The 23,553-nt window shown below is 41.3% G+C and overlaps 1 protein-coding gene across 1 annotated transcript in view; it reads right to left on the minus strand.

The window, feature by feature from the left end:
- AK5 (adenylate kinase 5) overlaps positions 1 to 23,553 on the minus strand; it is a 273,170-nt gene that overhangs the window by 205,326 nt on the left and 44,291 nt on the right. The gene's annotated exons all lie outside the window — the stretch shown is intronic.

Genomic DNA, 23,553 nt, shown 5'->3' on the forward strand with positions numbered 1-23,553 from the left:
AGACTACAGACAAATCTGAAATTATTCAAAACTAATCTGAAAACCTGGCTTTTTAAACAAGTATTTTATAAAGATAAAGAAAAGGAAAAAATAGTTGAGCGATAAGGATGCACCAAGCTAGAAGTTTTTAGTAACCTACATAAGCATATTAATGTTAAAATCAAACTGCCTAATTTGTTCCTAACAATCAGGTTTAACTTACACACCTAGTTTATTATTTTAAATTGTTACCGTACTATGATGGCACATGAGTAATTTGTAATCTATACCACCCATATTTCTCTTTATCGTGCCCTTCTGTAAACCGTTTTGATGGTATTTAACTTAACGACGGTATAGAAAAATTTTTAAATAAATAAAAATAAATAATTACTAGGCTGCTCCTCCACTCCAGATTATCTGCTTATGAGGGTAACTTTAAACAACTCCGCGCATATATGGCCACATAAAGATCTACGATAGTATTGGAACGCTCCCTAGACTACTCCTTTTTTCCATCCATATATGTGGTATGCAAATCTAAAATACGCGCGTACTTTCATTGTTCGTAAAATACCAATGGTGTGAGTACAGGCTACTTATAGGCGTATATACTAATTTCTACACATGTAAATGAAAATTCACCACTAAGTAGTTAGCTGTATAAAAGTTATTGAGATAACTTGGAGGTGTTTAGGGTGGAGTTAAGTTAGCTGGATAACTTATCTGGTTAACTCATATTCAGAATTAGGTGGGTAATATATCTGGCTAAATCTGATCGTGCCAGAAAGCAGTTCTGAAGTTAGCCAGATAAAGTCTTAGCTAGCTGGATAAACTTATCTGGCATGTGAGCATGGCACTGAGTTTACAAGGTTCACTAGACTACTAATTATAGTCTTGGAGGGGGATTGCCTGCCTGATGGATTGTGACCAATTTCCTCTGACCAGACCAACAGGCACGGAGGTGAACACCCGGGGTCCTGAGGCGCACCAGGTCATAAGCAGCCGACTTGCAGCATTCATCGGGGATTGCCTGCCTGACAGATTGTGATCAACTTCCTCCGACCAGACCAACAGGCATGGAGGTGAATACCAGGGGTCCTGAGTCCTGAGGCACCCTGGGTTTCAAGTGGCCAGCCTGCAGCGTGCTGCCACCAGCATGCCGAAGCCATGCACCAAACAGGCGTGCTCCTTCTGATGATTTTTTTTGTAGTGTTGAAATGGGGAAAAAAAGAAAGGGGAAGTTAAGTTCTGTCCCCCAAGCCTCTATACCCACTATAGGACCGTTGGACCATCTCATGCAGGTTTCTGTCCAATTGGAAGACCAAAGGAAGGAAGTTATGGGAGACACAGGTGAGCTTTCCTTGAGTGTGGGTGGACGGTCTCCTCTGGTACCTCAATTGGGATCTGTGGGGTTTTCATTATCTCCAGATATTTCTCCCAAAACTGGACAAGTTGATCTGAACCTCCAGCAAGGATTGCAGGTCAATTTTCCTTTATCTTTGCCTAGCAGTTCTCCTATTAAACAGATTCATCATGAACAATCTTACCCTTTACTTCGCAGGAACATTTGGGAGTTGTGGACTCAGGACCCTTAGTCCCGATTCCAATTGCTGTTAATCAGCCTTTTGGTTAATAAGTCCTACTTACCAGGAGATACAGAAGAACCATTGAAGGGGATTCTTAGAGACATTTGGACAGCAGTTTCAAGAATGGAATCTGCTTTACTCCAATCCAAAACCTCTGTGGCTGCCTCTAGTAAGTTTTTTGGACTTGGAACACAGAATAGTTGCGACTGAGGGTCACTTGGTAACTAATAGCCAATCCACAAATACTAAACAGTCTGCTCTAGCCGCAAATGTTAAAGATAGTTTAATATTGCATAACAGGACTGAGCAATTAGATAATGCGTTGAGATATAAAAATTAAAGATTTGCGAATTTTCCAAAAGCTAGATTATTGTCACCGATAGAGTTGTTTAAAAAAATATATACTTGAAGTTTTACATATTATCCAGGATGAAGGAGAGATAAAGTTGTTTAAGTGCTATTATCTTCCTGAATGAAAGAAAGCAGTCTGTCCCGAAGGGGCAACCGATGTATTGCTTTCAAATAATAATAGAGATTTTATCAGCATTTCTTCCGGATGCTCAAGATATTATTAACTAAAAGAGCTACTTTGTTAGTTTCCTTTGTCTGCGATATGGATAGACAGTTAATATTCAAGCAGTATTTTACATTTAAAGCTGTAAATTTCTGTGGTCAAAAGGTATTTGTGTATCAGATGTCTCTCGTGAAACACATCATCATAGGAAATGAGTTCTTTCCTTTAAGCAGCATATTGGTTTCCCTTGGGGCTACTTTTTCCCTTAAGTTTCCCTGCAAATATATAGTAACCTGCCAAGGAAATACCTATGTGCTCCTCGATCCATCTCACTTAGAGACATTCCTGCTTGATAAATCCTCTGCTTTACAAATTGCCGAAGTTACTTGATTTTGGAGAAGGAGCCTGTCAAGTTGTATTGAGTTGTAGCAATCTGGATTTTTGTGTTTCCTTTTTTCTTCTTATACTTGAATTCTGTCTGTTAGAAAGGATTTACATTGTATTGTAACTTTTCCTGGATATTCTTTTTCCTTTTTCACTATGTATCGGTCAGAATATATGATGTTATTTTTCATGTTCATGAAGAATAATTCATAGAGAGATAACTAAAAAAAAAATATTGTCTTGGAGGGAGCTTTACAATTTGGGGCTAAGATATACAGCAGCCACTTAAAACTCATATTCTCAGCAATATGTAGGGGCTGGTCATACAGGAAAATCATTTCCCTGATGGTCCAAGTCACCCCCACCAGTTCTTCCTGCAGCTTGCCCCCAGGACAGTGATGTGAAACACCATCCCATCTGCTCTATGGTGGCTTTGTTGCTAAAGTGGGGGTCAGGGTTGCTTACCTGCCCCTTCACTGGGTAAAGGGGCTGGGAAGTCAACTTGGGAGACTGACTTCCCTTTTGCTGTAGGTTTCCTGCTCCTTCTGTTGCCACTTTGAGTGGAGGATGGGGGTTCTCAAATTAGTATCAGCCTGCCTGGCGCCACCTGGTGTGCAAACTGTGCAACTGCACAGGGTGGCCCTCCTGGGGGCAGCGTCATGAGCAAGGAGAAGCCCTTGCTACCACCAGTGGACCTGATCCCACAGGTGGTGGAAGTAGCAGGAGGCCCGTGTGGCCGCTGGGGGATCCTATCGCACTGGCGGCAGAAGAATCAGAAAGCCCGTGCAACCTCCAGTGGGCTCCGTTCCACTGGCGGCGAAAGAAGCCCATCCTGCAACTCCTCCTCAAGTGCTAGCCTGCGAGATGAGAATACAAGAAGTGCTAGCACTGCAAGTGTTGAATTATTGTGGGCCAGAATGCAGGAGGAGGCTCAGAATGGCTGCTCTCCCCAACGAAGAAAATTTGGGATGGTAGCAACAATAGTAGCAGAGGAGGAATGACCTGTGGACCCTGCCTGCCTGGTCTTTATGTGTGTGTGAGTGAATGGTAGGCTGCCTGCGATGCATGCATGTATTTGTGATTGGGAGGCTGCATGTGTTGGGTTTATGTGTGTGTTTGTGAATGGGAGAAAGCCTGGGATGTGTGTGTGTATGTGTGTGCATATGCATGCATGGGAGCCTTCCTGGAATTGGGCAGGGTGTGTGTGTGTGAGAATGGAAGCTTGCCTGGGGTGTGTGCGAGAACATATGGGAGCTGCCGAGAGAGAGAGAAAGAGAGAGAGAGTGCCAACCTGCCAGCAGCTGAAATAAAGAGGTGAGTCCGGGGCTGCTGACAGATCCCAACCAAAGAAGAGCTGGAGATGCCTTTGGGTTTGTCTGAGAGGAAGCATATGTGTGCATGAGATATGTGTGTGTGTGTGTGTGTGTGTGTGTGAGTTTGTGCACCCCACTCCCACTAATCCACTACAATCTCAAGGTGACTGGAAATCAAAAGTTCTCAGGTATGTAGAGTGTGAATTTTTAAAATCCATTTTAGTTTTATTTTTCGGGTGTTATTTAACGTGTCTGCTGTTTTGAAATATTTTATTGGTATTTGGGACATTTAAAAAAATTGTATGAGTTTTTCATTATTTGATCTTTTATTTGTCATTTGTTTTTGGAATATTATTAGCATGTCTTTACTATTATGATTAAGTATTTATTTTATTGCTTGATTACATTGTTTGATGTTTGAGGAATGGTGACGGTTCTAGATTTTATTGATGCACTGCATAGAGAGTCTGGCTTCTTGTGGTTTCTAGTTCGGGTTTTGTCACGTTTATATTTCTACTTTATGGTTGCTCTATTCTGTATTTGGTGAGGATCTATTTATGTTCTGCATGTGTGACTGAGATGAGGCATTCTCCCAATAGGCAGTGAATTAATGTTTTAGGGGTTTGGAAGGTCAAGCTCACACACAAAACACGTTACAATAGGCCTAATAGCATACGGGTTCCAAGTGTGCTTTTATAAAATTTCTGGTTAGCGTCACAGCAGTGCATGTAAATATGGTACTATAATATTTTTCATGTGTGGGCTGAGGGGGGAGGTTGGGGGGCGGGGCATTGTGCATTATAAGGTTCGCTTAGGGTACCTAATACCAGAGGGGGGAGGGTGCGTGGATGGTAACAGTTTCCAAAGTTTGTATCACTGAAGGGAGCTGGAATTTTATTTTGGGTGGGCCTGGGACAGACAATGAATGAACAAGGGGAGGTGGGGGGCTGGGGGCAGCACCCCAAACCATGGCTAGGCACGGTCACAGTGAGAGGCTCGGACTGCATACTTAGCTTTCTACTGTAAATTAGAAAAATATTTTAAGTTTTGAAGCAAGGAGTTTCAGAATCTTTACCTTCTTTCTGAGATATAATAGAGGAATAATTAAACAAAATGATCATTGCTTAAAGATGATTTAGTTATATATAAATGCAGCTGCCAGCTGGGATGGCCTGGTAGAAAAATTGCTTCAACATGATTGGTCCTGCTCCTTTCTTGTCTCATCCCCAACCAGCTCCAATCTGTCTGGCTTCAAATCCAAAAAAGTATTGCTTTCCTTCCCCTATAGACTTTAATGGGACGGAGCCAAAAAGGATTCAGATTTTTCAGGGACTGTGCCCACTAAATTTGTTTGCCTCAGACGAAACTGAAAATCAATTCATTCATCACAATTTTCCGTGCAAATCAATATTAATGCATATCCCTACTGCCATGCTCTTTCAGTACCTTTGTAATTCATATCAAACTATCCTCATGCAATGTAATGTCATGCTAGCTACAAAAAGGAAATGTAAACCTTATGAATTCTGAAAGAATACAAAAGATGAGCACGTGGAGGATTACATTACATTATATCTTGGATTTGACACTTTCCTCCAAAATGGACCCTGAGTGACTTATAACTTATCATAAAAAAACACATCAATGGCATTTAAATATAATATCATATAAATAAAAAGCAAGGGGCCAATATTCGTTATATATTGAGCAACTAATTGTAGGATCCTAAGTGAAGTACCTAAGTTTTTAGCTGAAAATCCACATAAATCTGAGCACCTAAAACGTAGGGTCCTAAATTTAGGATGGCAATTCATTTGCCTAGATTTAGGCTCCTAAGTTAGGTGCCTAGTTTTGAAAATCAATTCTAAGTTCCTAACTTTGCTTCTCTGCCCTAACTCCATCCCTGTAGCCACCCACGTTTTAGGATCCTACGCTTAGGAGCTTAGGAAAACTAGTACATTTTCAAAAAGGCCAATTTAGGTCCCTAACTTCAAAAGTTAGACCCCTAAAGCCTTTGAAAATTGGCCACCAAATAACTATCTCCTCCCCACCCCTCCTCTCACAAGGGGTCAAGTCAACCAATATATATCATTCCCACTAATCTACCACTCAAGAAATACATCCTTCCCCTCCCACTCCCATCCCTATAGCACAGAGATTTTCTAACATTCGGCCAGCTTATAGGACTATCAAAAATGAAAGACGATAAGGCATTTTAGATGTACGGTTGATCTCCTGACTTCCCCTGTACCTGAGCATTACCCTTTTCTTAGTGGCAGAAAGCATGCATGCTGTTATACAATATAGACACTTTTACTCACATAGAGACTGGGCAACGTTCAGAAAATTGTGTCATGCATGCTAACATGTATTCACCCGCATGAAACAAATATAAAATTGCCACTTTTGAGTGTCCCATGAGAAAATATTTTTTTATTTAAAACCATTTGTTTGGTGCACACTCCTACATATGCGGCAGTTTACAGATCTACACGTCCTGGGAAACATTATGCCGAAACACCAGATGCAAGAAAATATGAAGTGTCCATACCCTGAGGAAGGACATTAGTGTCCAAAACACGGACCCGTGTTGGGTTATGTGGGCGAAATTAAGAGCATTTCATGCATTATCAATCTGACTCCTGGTCTTCCATAAGGATTTAATTAAGATAAGTAAACATTTTATTTGCAATAAAAACTATACAAAAAATGCTATATGGGGATTTTTGGTGACCTTTGATTATATATAAGACAGAGAGTTCAGATCTATGAGAATATTTTATCAAAGATGCCTAGTATGATGGCCACATTTGATTAATACAAAAACATTGGAGGACTAGGAGTATCATTTGTGTATTACTATATCCTTTTACTCTTTATATGACATAAGGAAGATTGATACAAGTTCAGTTTACAAATCTATACATATGAATTCATATCAGATCCTAGCTTCACATTTTCAGATCAGTCTAATTTTATATATTATCCTACAACTTTGAGAAGATGGCTTTGCTTTATCCTGCTGAGAATACATCTATACTCAGTAAAAATTCTTTGAATTTAGAATCTTGTGTAATTGTCCTTTGTTCCATGAACATGAGAGGCCAAATTCTGAGAAACTAGCATAACTGTCCTATCACAAATATAAAATTGCTGTCTCTTCTAGTTTGTCTACTTCTTAATTTCTTTCCAGTCTAACTTATTGCAAAATCTTTTTCTACCTAATTTATCTTCTTTCTTCTTTACTTTTAGCATTGATAAAACCTACATGTCATGATTTTATTTATTAAAAGACTTCAAAGACATTCATTGGTTTCAATTATAGGAAAACATTTTTCTAGTTAATAGAGTTTCATTAATTGTCTGCACGACTTCTTTCATAGCTCCATAATGTTCCTTTTGTTACACTGCACTTATTGGTGAGCACTATAAGGATCTTCATCATAAAAAAAAAAGCTTCAATTGCTTGGATTACATTTTATAAATCACTGTAGCTATATTCTTTTTATTTCTAGAAAACTAGGTATATAAATTGCCATTCTGCAATTTTTCCCTTGCAACTAAAGGCAGCCTGCCCTGTTTTATTTGTCACCAGCAGTGGTCATCTCAACATTCTGATCACTAAGTAAAAAGTAGACGAATTTTAACTAGGGATGTGCAGACAAAAACATTTCGGTTTGGTTTGTTCAAGCGTTTTGTCTTTTTTTTTGTTGGGGTTCTTTTCAGTTTATTTGTTTCAATAGTTTATACATGTAAATGCCACATTCAAAATCAAATTTTATATGCAAAAATGCGATAAACTACCTAAATGAATGAAAATGAATACACATCCCTAATTTTAATCACCTAAAACATATTAATGATATAAATCAATGTATTATTAAATAAGCATGCTAATAAAAACAGATTTCCATATTTGCAAATTAAATCCTAAAACTCATAATTTAATTAAACTTCCTGAGATCAAAAAATGAGGCTGATGTTCTAACATGCATAGAATTGTGTGTAGCATTTAGTTTTATGTAAACACTATTTTTCTACCAGGACCTCCATGTAAATAAACTCATTAGAGAAATAGCATGTGTAGTTTTGCTATGAACATTTTTGCAAAAACTGGTTTTGGATTTTGTGGAATCTAGTTTGTGAAGCTATTTTTACATGTAATTCTACTATACACATACTTAATGAGCTGTTTTGCCATTGCAATTGTTGTGTGCTTGAAATAAACGCTTAAAACCAGCAGCTAGCAAAGAAAAATCTTTTTATTTAGAACAGCAAATAAGATATCTTATGGCGAGCATTATCATGCAATGGAACAGGAGCAGGTCTGTCAAAAATCATTTACTGATAGATTGGGTTAAACAGGGACCCACCTCTAATCTATACACCAATTATCTAGCTAGTTATTAAGCAAAACATTTCTTTAAGTGATTAATACAAATTTATCTTTAATAAGCAAATTCTGTAAGATGAACCTAGAGAATGCAGGCACCAACATCTGGCACACTTCTGTATTTTTGTGAGTACTTTTGCCCTAGAGACTGGCACTTGCAGTACCAGTCTCTTCCAGAATATTCTTTATCTCATACTGCCTTTGTCTTCCAAATAATCAATTCAATACATAGGAGTAATGACATACTATTGCTTGCCCTTCTGCCTTTTAACTGCTCAGAGATATACCGTATCTTTTCAAGGTATACTGTATATATAGACATCTCTGCAGAGCACCTCACATACTCACATATTAATTATGAATTTAAATACAATTTCACAAGTGTGAAACTAGGCATGGAAAACAGCAATTTATGAAGCAAATAGCGAAAATTTGCCCTTTAAGGGGGTAATTTTCAAAGGGGCATCTATACTTAAAACAGTATTTTACATGCACAGCCTTTTACATGAGTGGTCTTCCCTATGTGCAGTGTTCTACACCATTGAGGGGCCCACTCAGTATGCGGGGAAACTTATGCATGCATGTCATGTTCGCATGTAAGTTTACTTGGACTGAGCAGAGGAGCTCCTGGGGGTGGAGCTGGGGAGGGGCTTGGATTAATCTATGTATTTCATAAAATCGGGCAACATGCGTGAAACTTTTCAAGAAAAATTTGTGTGCATCCAAAAGCAGGTGTAATTTGGGCAGGGAAAATTTGGTGGAGCAATTCTCAAAGTGGACTAATGCACACAAATTCACTTTGAAACCTGGTTGCCAACTTCTTTATGTGGGCTTTTTGGAAATTACCCTCTCTAAAGGAAAATAGTGCCTGCTATTCCATTTATGTTGAAATCTGTTTATTAATTGGTTTTAAGAGTCTGATGTAACTTACAGGAACATATGCAAAGAAGAAAACAGAAACACTGGTTGACTCTTCCCAGAGTCCCCGAATGAGCACAGCCACCCAGACTAAAACCCCTACTGAGCAACCTCTCCCTCCCAACCCTCCTCCCTCCCATCTTACAGTCAGTCCCAATCTAATAACTCACAGGCAGCTAAACTAATCAACATGTCAGAATTAACTATCATTAAGGATCAGGCTCCTTGCCTGATGTGGTAACGACTGCAGATATGCTTCCCAAATAGCTAGAAAAGTTCTATGTTTTTTTATTCACATTGACTTTATCAACTTACTTTTCATTAATGCACATAATGTGTATTTGATTCCTCCAATGGGTTTGGGGAGTCTTCGCCCACCCAATAGCATAAGTTAGACTTTTTTGCGAGCAGTAATACCTTTCTTATCCAAAGTCTCTTAAAACGCTGTCTCAAAGCTGTCCCAAAGCCACATCGCCCAAGGTATCAAAGAGTAATACACTGGCATGCAAGGGCAACTGTACCCTGTGACCTGCTGAACATACTGGGTCACCAGCTTCCAAAAGGAAGCAATATGGGAACAGCCTCAAAATTGATGTCCCAAAAGTACCAGGAAATTGGTGACACTTTGAACATAATGAGGAGAACCCAAGATTCATTCAGAAAGCCCGCACTTGGGGGTAGTAGTATCTCATAAGGATCTTATATTGGACCTACCGCAAGTCTACATTACAAGTGAGAGAGAAGCGATACACTTAAAACATAGGGCATATTGAGATTCAGTCAGGTCCAGGGGGAGTTCAGATTGCCAGCGAGACAGCAAAGGTCTAAAATCCATAGGTGGCTAGAGGAAACACAGAAATAACACCATGACAGAATCAGAGGAATAGCTAGCAGGCCTTCTTGCAAGTATTTCGGAATGTCTGTCAAGGACGAATGTAAAAGTTAACCCAGATTATGGCAAGAAAAAAAAAAAGTTCTCTTTCAAATTCAATAGGAGTATAAAAACCGGTGCCCAACAACACCCAATCTACCACGTGGCGCATATTACAGGTCACATTGTAGAGTTTCAGATCCCGCTTATGTCTCAATTTTTCCCAGGGGATACAGAGTTTCTTGTTCTTCCACACAACGCCGGAGCAAACATTCCAACTGAGACCCCTCACGTTTGGAAAGGTAGTAAGGAATGGTTTGAAAGAGGTATAACCATTTAGGTAGAAGAATCATTTGGAACAAATGTATTCTCCCTGAGAGAGACAATGGGAAATCATGCCAGGCCTGCAATGTCAACTGGGTGGAGTGGAGTAACTTCTGGAAATTAACCTTATAGAGGATAGCCAGGTCAGTAGTCAAATTAACACCCAGATACTTAAATGAGTCAGTGACCCATTGCATCGGAAAATACTTTCCCCAATTACACTGCAAATCACTGTCAGTCGGGAGAACCTCACACTTGTCCAGGTTCATTTTAAAACCTGCTATCTTCCCATAGGCCTCCACCTCAGACAGGAAAGCTGGCAGACAGGCTCTGGGGTCTGCTATATGCAGAAGAATATCATCTGCAAAAACAGACATTTTAAAGCAAACTCTGGCGTGGGCTCCTATGGGAATCCCCACAATCCCAGCATGGTCACGGATCTTGAAAAAAAAGAAAAAAAAAAGGCTCCAAAAAAAGAACAAACAACAAAAGAGACAAAGGGCACCCCTGCCGAGATCCCTACTCAAAGAGAAATCCACCAAAATGTAACCATTTATAAACACAAAAGCTTGAGAGTCAGAATAAAGAATGCAAATTACCTGAAGAAAATATCCTGAGAACTTAAACACTACCAGGGCTTTTAACATAAAACTCCATTCTAACCTATTGAATGTCTTCTCCGCGTCCAAGCTCAAAAGCAAGGATGGAAGGCGCAGTCGCCTACAGCTAAGCAAAGTCGCGATAATTTTGTGTATGTTTGTTGTGATATACCTACCAGGAACAAATCTTACCTGTTCAGACCCTATAAGTCCGGGAAGGAATTTTACCAACCTACTTGCCATAATCTTAGCTAAAAATTTAACATTAAAGTTGATAAGAGAAATAGGCTGATATGAGGCAGGAGAAGTGGGGTCACAGCCCGTCTTAGGTAGCATAACTATTATGGCACTATTAGCTGTGAGAGGAAACCTCTTGGGAGTCAATCAATTGTGAGAACATATTACCCAACAGAACCACCAAGTTACCCACCAGGCGCTTATAAAATTCAGCCAGGAGACCATCTGGTCCCGGCGCCTTAAGGAGTTTAGCCTCCTTGATTTATTGCGCTATTTCCTGCAGGTGAATTGGTCTATTTAACTGCTCTAGCTATTCTCCCATCAAATGGGGTAGTCCTACAGACCGAAGATAATCTGAACTCTCCGGTTCAGAACCTGGAGATGCCGTACAAGCCCCTGGTAGAAATCTCTAAAAATGTCATTAATTTCTTTCCCATTTCACTAATCGCTCCCTCTTTTCTCTTAATGCAGTAATGTATGTTGAACCCCCATAATGTTTTGTCAGTTTGGCTAACATTCTACCAATATTGTTCCCATGATGAAAAAAATTTACCTTTATAATACATTAACCCCTTTTTTGCCCTTTGGTGTAGCAAAGTATTTAAAGCCACCTGTATTTAAAAAAACTGATGCCTGGCACTCGCTGTTGGATCTTGATCTAACCACTTTTTCGTTATTTTGAAGGCATTTTTCCATAGATAAAATTTCCAGTGTCAGCACCTTACATCTAGCAGCCAAATATGAAATGGTGTCTCCCCTCAGGACTGCTTTAGTGGTTTCCCAAAACACGACTGAAGAGTCTGGATGACCCTGATTAAACCGTGCATAGTCCTCCCACTTTTTGGAGAGGTAAGTTCTAAACTGGGGATTATGGTATACAAATTTTGGAAAACGCTAGCCCTGTCAGGTCAAAACCCTTCCAGGTCAAACCAAACAGGCACTTGGTCTGAAATAATCAGAGGCCCAGTTTACACCAACGTGTCCCTGGATAAAGTCCCCTTATCAACCAATAGAAAATCTAGTCTGGATTGGGTACCATGAGCTCTCAAAACATGAGTAAATTTTTTATCCACAGGGTGGAGGACTCTCCAGGCATCAAGCAGGTCCAGAAGCTTGCACAAGTATCAGACTCCTTTATGGGAACCCGAGGGCGCTGTCACCACTGAGGGGGATTTATCTAAACTACCATCCAATACACAGTTTAAGTCCCTGCCGAGCACCAGGGGAATATGCGCAACGGGGGGACAAGAGTTGAACAAGATGCACAAAGAACTTATGATCATAGTTATTCGGGGCATGGACATTGCACAGCACTATTGGTTTGCCATTTAGAACACCTTCTACTATGACATCATGGCCTGATTCATCGGCCAAAAGCCTGGTCTCTTGAAAAGGGATAGATTTACCTACCAGTTTGGTCATCCCAGCTTTCTTTGTGCCAACTGGGCTGAGTATACTTTCCCCACCCATTGCTTGTACAATTTATTGTTTTCAACAGCATCCAGCCATGTTTCCTACAGCATTACAATCAGGATCCCCCATCTCTGTAAGGCTTATAATATTTAAAAACATTTGACAAAAGATCTTATACCACAGACGTTCCATGTAGTGCAACGTATGACAGTAGCCATTTATCCACCTGGGCCCAGGCACCCAAAACCAAAAGAGAACACTCTCATCAGAACAACTCAACAGTTAAGGCCCCCCAGCCTAGGCCCCAACCATTTTGCCTCCCCTACCAGGAGAGCAGCCAAACTGCAAAAAACCTGTAGTGACATCAGGACACCTAATGAAACATACTGGAAAAGAGCCATGTTGCTTTCCACCCTACCGCCCCCCCCTCTACACCCCCTCCACCCCAAACTCCCAACCCCCCTCTCCCCACAGCTCCCAAAATGGCCTAAACCTCTCCACCAGCCAAGGCTCAACCATATAGTACAACACCTGTAGTACATGCGCTAGGGCCCAACTCCATGTAGTACAACACCTGTAGTACATGCGCTAGGGCCCCACTCCATGTAGTACAACACCTGTAGTACATGCGCTAGGGCCCCACTCCCTAACTGAAAAGAAAAGATAAGACATAAAAGACCCTATCACCTCTCCCCTCGGCTAACCCAAATTTGTTCAGAAAAGGAAAAAAAAAAAAAAGACATATAGCCGAAGGATGCAAAAGGCTAATCACTACAGCTCATATCAGTCAAACTGTACAAAGAAAATTTGCCAATTGGCAGAAGTATCATAAGATGAACAGCCGCTGAAGTTAGATCAAGTGGCGTCAGGTGCATGTTTTTCTGTTCCTTTCAGCTTGGCATGAAAGAAAGCTTGCGCCTCAGCGACAGAGTCATAAAACAAGGTGGAATTATTAAAGTTCATTGAAGTACAAATTTCATCTGATGGTTTACAAGCTGAGAACATGAGGGTAAAAAAGCCCTGCGTTGCGCCAAGACCATTGGTGAATAGTCAGGGAACACTAAGATCTTCTGCCCTTCATACTCAAGGGCCCAATGCTGCCTGAACAAGCGCAAAATTTCCTCCTTGTGGTGAAAATTCATAAGCTTAGCCAGAACAGGCCTAAGTTTTCCCCATTCGGTAGGCCATGGGACCACGCAATGGGCACTCACAATCTGAACGCCCGCTAAGATGTCAGAGGAGGAAAGCACCAGCGGCAGCTATTGTTCAAGGATGCCCTGCAAGTCCTGCTCACGGATCATTTCAGTAAACCCGATAAAACGGAGATTACTCAAGTGGGAGTGATTTTCCAAATTCTCCAGCTTGGCTTCGTATTTGGCCATCTCTGTTCAGGCCATGAACAGATCTTGCTCTAGGGTCTGTTTCCGCATTTCCATCACCTCAATACGTGACTCCACCTCAGTAAGCTGCCGGGAGTTGTCAGTTAACAAGCCCTGAATGTCATCAAATCGGGTATGCAGCTTACCTAACGTTTCGTCCATGGCTGCCAGAATAACTGCCGCCAAGGTGTCAGACTCCTCTCCGATCTTTGGCGACAACGGGGAGGCACTCGTGGGCTCTGCCATTTTGCTGGCTGGACCTGACTTTGGTTTATCTTTGCGGGATGCTTTTGTCGAGCAAGTGAGCAACACCAAGGTCTGTAAGGCCGCGCAGGACAGCTTGGGAAGGGTGATTTCAGTGGATAAAGGAAGTGAGGCCCAGGAGCTATACAGAACCATGTCTATATGCTCTCACGGCATCATGTGTCCCCCATGCTATTCCATTTAAAATGAACTGTCTGCTCTTTTAGCATGGGATGTGGCTTTTGTGCAATTCTGTGTACATTAGTATATAGACCTCACTGGAACAAAAGCTTTCCACCTATTGTAGTATGTTTCATTAGTAGAATTCATTTTATAAATATGAACATTATTTCCCCTATATGATACAAATGACTACTAGCCCAGCATAGCTTCTTCTGACAGAAGCTGACTTTTAATTCAAGAACAACTTAATTTATTATAAGTAAAGATGCAGTTTTCATCTAAAATTTCAACCCATAAACTTGTTTAAAATCATAAATAAGTGCTCAATTACTCATGCAGTCATAAAACAAAACTAAATAACCTCCTAATGAAATAAAAATCCAACTGTTTATAGTTCATAAAAACAAATGCAAATTTCTTTCCTTGGTCTGACTATCAAAATGACACACTTTATTTATATTCAGTCCCAGTAATATAGTTCAAATGATATTCTATGTAGCAGCAGCTGTTCTCTCTCTTTATTATAAGACTTGAAATAATGCACATACATTCTGCAATTCTTAAATGGGCTTAAACCTTCTACACACTAAATCTTTCAAAGAGAATTAGCAGACTTAATGATAAGCTTCTCTTACTCTTGCACTGATGGGGAAAATCTTTGACAAATCAAGTTTACATACATTATTAAATTAAAGTCTTGCCATCTAAACAACTTTATTTTGTTTCATGGATAAAATAAATCCTATCAACACAAGTATAACACTGGCTATGAACTGCAAAATGTCTAACCCAAGACTGAAGTTAACTCTATATTCAATTTATTTAGATTGTCTAAAATATTTATTCTGTTGAATCAGAATGCCAAAAAAAATCTTTTTAAATCCTAAACTCTTTTCAAGTAACCAAATAATTTAAACAAGGAGTTACAATTTTAAGAACTTCCTTCCTCACCCTGACCCCACTCACTTTTTAGTCACCTACATATATGCGATCTTAAGTTAGGTGCCAAGATCGTTGACTTATCAGCCTGTAAGTGTACAGCATGCACACATTATCCTTAACATTCACATTAAATCTTATTGCACAAGCCCCTTAGAATCTTTCTTTTATTAAAGCAATGATATTAGTACTTAGGTGAAGAATGATACTATAATTTAAACCTTGGCTTGCCATTTTGGTTCCAAATCAGAAAAGAAAGACTCCAGTTAATAGATTATTGCACACAGACACAGATTTGTGGAAAATTGTCAAGCTTTCCCTTTGTTCATGGCTGCTGCAGATTATTGAGTTAAAGGAGGACTGGAAAACTTTTCATGTCAAAGGCTCACGCACGGAGTGAGAAACTATTGCTCTGTGTTTCCTTCTTGTCCGCTGTCCTCCGGCTAACTGCTACTTTCCTTTGCTCCCACAGGAACAAATCTCACAAACGGGCTGATTCAGTAAAGTCCGCGGGAGAGGCGCGCGATTCTGTATTTAAATGAGGCCCGGTGGTAGAAACAGGCAAAAGGAGACGCTAGGGACACTAGCGCGTCCCTAGCGCCTCCTTTTGGCCTGGAGCGGTGGCTGTCAGCGGGTTTGACAGCCGACGCTCAATTTTGCCAGCGTCTGTTCTCGAGCCCGCTGACGGCCACGGGCTTGGAAACCGGACGCCGGCAAAATTGAGCGTCCGGTTTTCGACCCGACAGCCGCGGGCCGACTTCAAATTTTCTCTCTTTTTTTAATACTTTTTTTTACCCTTCGGGACCTCTGACTTAATATCACCATGATATTAAGTCGGAGGGTGCACAGAAAAGCAGTTTTTACTGCTTTTCTGTGCACTTTCCCCGTGCCGGCAGAAACTAGCGCCTACCTTTGGGTAGGCGCTAATTTCTGAAAGCAAAATGTGCGGCTTGGCTGCACATTTTGTTTTCTGAATCGCGTGGGAATACCTAATAGGGCCATCAACATGCATTTGCACGTTGAGGACGCTATTAGGTGCCGCGGGTTGGACGCGCGTTTTCCTCCCCTTACTGAATAAGGGGTAAGGGAAAATGCGCGTCCAATAGCAGGCTAACAGTGCGCTCCGTCGCTTCCACTTCCACCCCTATAGATGTCAGAGCACTTCTAAGTACTGGTCACCCAGATGTAGCAAGGTCTGTGACAGAGGACGGAGCTGTGGAGTGCCTAAATCGCATAGCACAAACGCAACATAAAGAGAATCCGAGTGACCCTGGAACTCAGTCTGTACGTGGCTGTCAATACCAGGCAGCATAACCCTAGTTCATTATAATGGTCTTTTCCCTGCTAATTGTGTCAGCCCAGTATTCTTTCCTTCCTCCATAGGTAGCACTACATGATACGCAGCATCAGATTCAGAAAACTTTATTGGCATGACAATTTTTACATGTAAAAAATAAAAAAGCAGAATATAAATAAAAATAAAGTAATACACAGAATGATTAAAATAAAAAGGGGAAGAAAAGAAAGGAAACATTGTAAAAAGAATAATAGTAGTTATGGTTTATGCAAAGCACTATATATCAGCGACATGTCTCAGGTTTTAGTCAGATTTCATTTCCGGCCTGGTGGCAGCATACCATTTATTTTGTTACTTTAGCCATTGTTTCTCCTGTCTCCCCCGGGATTACACAGAGGTTTTCCTGCTCATTCTTTTGTGGGCAGCTGTGTCAGCGGGGGGGGGGGGGGGTTTGCTGTCCCTCCTGCCAGTAAAAAAAAAAAAAAGGGGCGGCTATGGGATAGTAACTGACCATTCTGGAAGGGTGCGTTGGGTTGGGGGGAGGTCACAGCTTGTCCCACAAGGGACTATGCCATTGTTGAGAAGAGGGTCACCCTGGAGTTATGCCAATTTGTGGAACTGGGGTGCCCCAAGGGCTTTTGTCATTGTGTGTGTGTGTGTCTGTATATATGTGTGGTGCTCCATAGGGGCTTCACATTTACTGAGGAGGGGTGGGGGCAGGAGGGACTTTGTGATGATGGGGGTATCTGAAGATTTTTTATGGGTGGGGTGTGGGAGGAAATGTTTCCTGCTAAACAGCAAGATTTCAGCATGGAGCTAGCCACTTTAGGCCTTACTGTGTGCATTATATTTTTATTTTTTTTACCACCTGTTCCAAGGCAGATGCTAACTTTACAGACTTTAACAAACCTAAAGAAAATAGCAGGCATCATGATCATGCCATGCTATTTCTCATGGGCTCAATAATGACTAATTGGCATATAATGCTCCTTCATTTGCATATGAGGTTCCACTAATTTTAATGTTAACTTCATGTAGAAGCATCTTAACTGCATTTTTAGCATGCACCAAAGGCCCTTTAATGAGCATATTAAGCTTTATTGCATAGGCCCATAGTTAGGATTCTTTTCCCTATGTACACCATTTTGCACTTCTCCACATTGTATTTCACTACCACTTGCATGCCCAGTTTCCCAGTCTTGCAAACCTCCCTTTCTCATAGTCTACAGTTATGCACAGTATGCGTGTGTTATAACTATTCCAATAATTTTATATCATCTGCAAATTTGATCACTCACTCTTTTCTTCCTTCTCCAGCATGTTAATGACTAAAAGGAGAAGCAACAAACTATGGGGGAGATTAATCAAGCTGCAATAGGACTATAATGCATGTTAATCAGTGTATATCGCACAATATAGCCATATCACAGTGATATTGTGCAATATTTGCGATATCATGTGATCTTTGGGCCAGAAAACTGTCCCTATTACAATAAACTGCTTTTCATGGCATATGCAAACATGAATTTTGCAAATCCATGCATAGCAGCTCTTGCATACCTAATTCTGTGTAAATAAAATAATGCGGCTAACTTATACATTTTTCAGCCATGTTATTTTATCTACACCTTTTCTAGAAAGTTATTCTACTACGGAAGCACCGAGACTAATGTGGGTCCTGATGCTCCCACTGTAGAATTAAAGTGCCCTGTGGCCCAACATGGCTCCCTCCCAGAAATTAAAAAAAAAAAAAAAAAGTCACCGGGGGGGGGGTCTTATTAGACTCCCACCCTGGGGCTACCATTTGAGGCAGACCTGCAAAATAAAATTTAAAAAATAGATAAAATGTGCCGTTCGATGACAACTTCCTCACTGGCCAACCCCTTATTGACTCAAACCCCCCCCCCCCCCCCCAAAAAAAGAGTGACCTCCCCACCCTTGGCCCCCTTCTTTCCATGTAAATAATAGGCCAGTAGTAGGTCCTCCCCAACTCTGGAAAAATAGTGTTGGTGATCTGGGTCTGGTCCCCGGACCTTGCACCCATCACATAATAGGGGCAAGGATTGGTCAGTGACATTTTGGAAAATGGTGCCAACCTGGTCCTAACCCTGAATAATGAAGACTTTAAGGTAAAGGGGTGTGGTGGGGGGGGGGGGATCTGCAAGGGTCCGGGGGTGGGGGGCCAGTGGCTACCAATGTTATTTTGGAAGAGTTGAGGGGGGACCACTACAGCATATTATTTATAATGAAAGGATGGGAGCTGGGGGTAGGTAACACACTCTTTTCACAACAATTGCTATTCAGCAAAATCCAAATAATTCCCATTATTTCACCACAAGGAATTTGGATGAAGCCATGCATAGGGCTGAGCTCAGCTTCCTTTACTGAAATTACATTCCTGTATTATTTACAGCCTAACGCCTCATAAGGGCAGAAGGAGCCGTAGCCAGGCCAAGTGAAAAAGTGTGCCCTCACCATGAACACAGCATACACCACCACAAGACGGTAGGGGGCTTTGATTTCTATTTTTAATTCTGACCCCGTAGTCTCCTCCTGCTCCTTTGGGTTTCTAGCTTAATTGGATCCACAATGGGGATTCTGGCAACATGAGCTTTATTTATAAAAATGTATAGCCTGTTCTGTCTACAATTCTAGGTGGAATTCAAAATTACTTACAGAATAAAACTCATAACTATCAAAAGATTCACAAACAAGACAAAAATATTTATACATCCATGCATCAAATATTATTCACTGTATTTAAATTAGTTAGGTTTCTAATATTGGAATAATGAGCATGGAAAATAATTGTATCTGTATCTTGATCAGAAGGTTCAATATCATCAGACATATCCAATGTATCTAATGTAAGAGGCTGGGAAACTGCCTACGAAGTTTCTCTTTGAAAATCTGGTGGCCAGCCGGAACCGTGGGTCCTTGGCACACCCACAGACTTTGCAACTGCTATCATAAGAACATGCGGGAATTTCTAAATCAAATTGCAGGATGATGCTTGCCGGTTCCACCCTCCCCCTTAAAGCCTTGCGTTCCACACCAGTTGCATCCTCCCAAAACAGAATTAAAAGTTATGAATTTAGAATACATGAAAAAGAACAAAGTACAGTCTTCCGAGGCAGAAATATCACTTACAACATGTATATTGTATTTATACTCTCTGCTGTGATGCCAACCCTGAAAGAATGAATCTTGGAACCCATATAGTATTAAGCTTATCATAATGCATGTTGGGTATAGACTTGGCCCTGAGAACACTATGAGTAAACTGAATTACAATTACAATACAGTAAATCTACCATACTAAAACAACACTAACTGCTAGCACTCAAAATCTCTACCTGTGAAAACACAATACTGCAAAATATTACACCAGGTCCTGGAACTCCAAACCACCTTCTATTAGGAAAACAGAACAAGCCAAGCTACTACAGATCTCTACACAGAAACAAGCTAGAAGAACCCCTCACCTCGGTCATACATGCAGAATACAGAGACTCACAAAATAATAGAGAGACCATAAAATATAAACATGCAGACAAAAGTGAACTGGAAACCACTAGCCAGACTCTGTATGTAGAGGAACAATGGAAAAACAAAAAAATCACCCTTTTTCATAAAACAAACAATAAAATCGAGAAATATAAAACATCATAATATAAAATCATACTAATAAAAAGAATAAATATTTCAAAACAGCTGAAGAACAGAATATACAATAATTAAAAACTCATAAAACTTTTCCAAATGGCAATAAAATATTTCAAAACAGCAGACACATCAAATAACACCCAATAATTAAAAAAAAGTAAGGATTAAAAAAAAAGTATCTGCTTTCTATACTTGGGAACTTGATTTCCAGATGCCTTGATGCTGTTAAGGATTAACAGGGGGAAGTAATGGGTTATTGCACCCAAACTTTCTCCTCTGTCTCCCTTGCTTAATTTCATGCACACACACACTCAGTCTCTACTATACTTGATCTCACACATACATACTCTCTACCACACTTAACCTCACACACACACACACACAGATGTATGAGCACTTGCTCTCTGCCACACTCAATGTCATGCACACACACACACACACGATCTTTGTCTTGCTGAATCTCTTGCACACCCACACGCTTTCGCTCTCTGCTGGGCTTAATGACATGCACATGCACACACACACATACACACACTCTTGCTCTCTACCATGCTCAATTACACATAGACACATGCGCTCACTCTCTGCCATGCTCAATCACATGCATACTCACACACAAACATGCACACACATGCTCTCTGCCATATTCAGTCACACACACAAATGCTCTCTCTGTGCTATGCTCAATCACACATGCAGACTTCTCACTCTCATTGCCCCCCTCTGGAAGCACAAGGAGGAGCAGCAGAAGCAGCCTCCAGTCCCACCAGATCCTCCTCCTAACCTCAATCTGACGCTGCTCCTGCTCCTGACTGAAGCTGCCTCTTTTGGCCGGCGGGCCATGCTGTTCCTCCTGCTTCTGACTTCGAGGGAAGAGTGGAAAGCAATTGTTCTGGTGGTCCTGCTGGCTGCGCTGCTCCTTCTGCTGCTGAGTGCCAGGCGGGAGAGGTACGCGACTGATTGCAGACGGAGGTGTGGCCTGTGCAGGCCACCTTGGCTGAGCAGCAGCGTTTATATTTTTGTTCCGGTGGAGATTCCCCGCCTCCCTCTTCAAAGAAGATGCTGAGGGGCGTGGGGACGCTATAAGCAGGCAGAGCAGTTACTCTTCTCCTGCCTGCGGCAGAGTTCTTTAATACCAAGGTTTTATCGGGAGAAGGGAAGGCAACTTGTGGCGTTCCATGGTGGTTGGCGCCTATGGCTGGGGCCATATCGGCCATAGGCTAGCTATGGCTCTGAAGGCAGACTTCAGAAACAACAGACTAAATGTGAGAACATCTCTACCATCTATTGTGTATTGTTTTCACTGCTGATATCCCTAGCTGGGAAAATAAAGGTACAAGTTGGAACTTTCTATGTAAATCCCAAAGTTGTGAATTAATGGAAAAAAGAGGTATTCTGGAGAAGGTTCAACGATGATATTTGAAGTTCCACTTTGGGGAGGCAGTTAGCTGGTCACAAAGGAAAAAGGTGTGAGTGTATTCCTTTTCCCTGTCTTAGAGGAAATTTGTATTCACAACCTGCTCAGTAGCAGAAGGTAAGGACATAATTCACACCTGTATGCTTTTTATGTACATCCATCTGGGCTAAACCACAATCTCTCTACTGGGATATGCTTGTTTTCTTATTTGCAAGTAACCTTGGAAGATACCTCCCTCCGAATCATGCACTTCTGAGCAGCTATCGGCTTTCCCCCGTGGCTGGTTTTGAGGTTTTGAATCAGATGCTTAGAAGCCAATATTCACAAAGAGGGTAATTTTATAACAACCTGTGCAGGGCTGAAGTCCGCATGTACAAAGAACAGGGTAAGCCCACATTTTCAAAGTGGGCTTATGTGCATAAGTTTGCTTTGAAAATAGAAGGCATGTACAAAATTCTGTATGTCATTCGTGCACACATTTGTGCCTGCTTGGGAGCAGGTGGAAATGTGTTCGCGTGCACTTTCCCGCATACTGTTGATGATCAAAAGTATGCATGTAAATTGTTTCCCCTCTCCAACTCCACTCCCGAGTTCTCCTCTGTCAAGTACATGTAAAAAGCACTTTTATGCACACAACCCCCCAGGGCAATTTTCAAAAAGTAGTTTTACATATATTAATGTTTTTCAAAATTACACCCAAAAAGCTAAACCCCTAAATCTAGGTACAAAGTGAGGTCACTAAGGCCTGGATTCACCATTCTATCTCAGAATGGTGAATCCAGTGAAAACGGGGGGCGGGCCTGTGAAAGCCGGCAGCCATCACACCACCGCGGTGTTATCGCTGCTGGCTTTCGCACCCAATAGCGCCACTGTGAAAGGTGGTGCTATTGGGCATGCTACTGGCGACGATAACGTGGCTCACCTTATCGCTGCCAGCAAAGACATCGCGGAGTCCGCCCCGACGTTGCCCCAACTCCTCCCCTCGCTGCCCTGACTCTGCCCCTAGCAAGCTATCGCATGCGAAAAGGGACTTTTCGCGTGTAATAGCTTATCGCACGCGATAAGCCTTAGAAAATGACCCCCTAAGTTAGGAACCAGGAGGTTGATATTCAAAAGCCATTTAGAAAGATAACTGAAAAGGTAGCCGTCTAAATGGCTACCCGGCTATATTGAAAGCTGTATGTGGTTAAATTCTAGCCGCATAAAACTTAAGTGACTTGAATTTAGCCGAGTAAGTCATTGGCATTCCAAGGGCAGGTGGTAGGCCTTGGACAGTAGGCATTTCCAGGCGGAGCAGAGTAAGCTGCATAAGTTATAGGGTGTTAGGGCTATCAGACATAACCGGCTAACTTTAAAATACCCAGGTATATTCAGCAGCGTGATATGTTTATCCGGCTTTACTAGCCGAGATGCACAGCGGCTGAAACGTTTAGCTTTCAGCTGAAAAGTCCCCTAAATTTAGACCTCTATCTTTAGGCCTGCTATTCTTCTGCCCAGATGTAGGAACCTGAAGTAGGTGGCTAGGGCTGAAAATCAGTGCTGAACATTTAACTTTTTTCCCTGACCTAACTCTGCCCTTGTAACCATCTACTTTTTAGACTCTAAAATTTAGGGGTCAAGTGAAAGCAGGAGCCTAAATTTAGGCATTCAGCCTTAGTGCAATTTCAAAATGGCCACTTTCAAAGTCCAAATGCTAAGCACTTAAACCCTCTGAAAATTGACCTGTGTATGCTTTTAATCAGGCTCTAAATCCTGATTTTACCTGAGGTGAGGTTCGTTTTTTACTCTTTAGATAACAGTAAATGATTTATGACATGCGATGGCACAGCACACAGCCACAGTAAATCCAAGTAACCTAAAGGAAATTGAAAGAGGCAGAGCCGAGAACACGATAA

The sequence above is a fragment of the Rhinatrema bivittatum genome, chromosome 10 (assembly GCF_901001135.1).
Source record: "Rhinatrema bivittatum chromosome 10, aRhiBiv1.1, whole genome shotgun sequence".
In the NCBI taxonomy this organism is placed as follows: Eukaryota; Metazoa; Chordata; class Amphibia; order Gymnophiona; family Rhinatrematidae; genus Rhinatrema; species Rhinatrema bivittatum.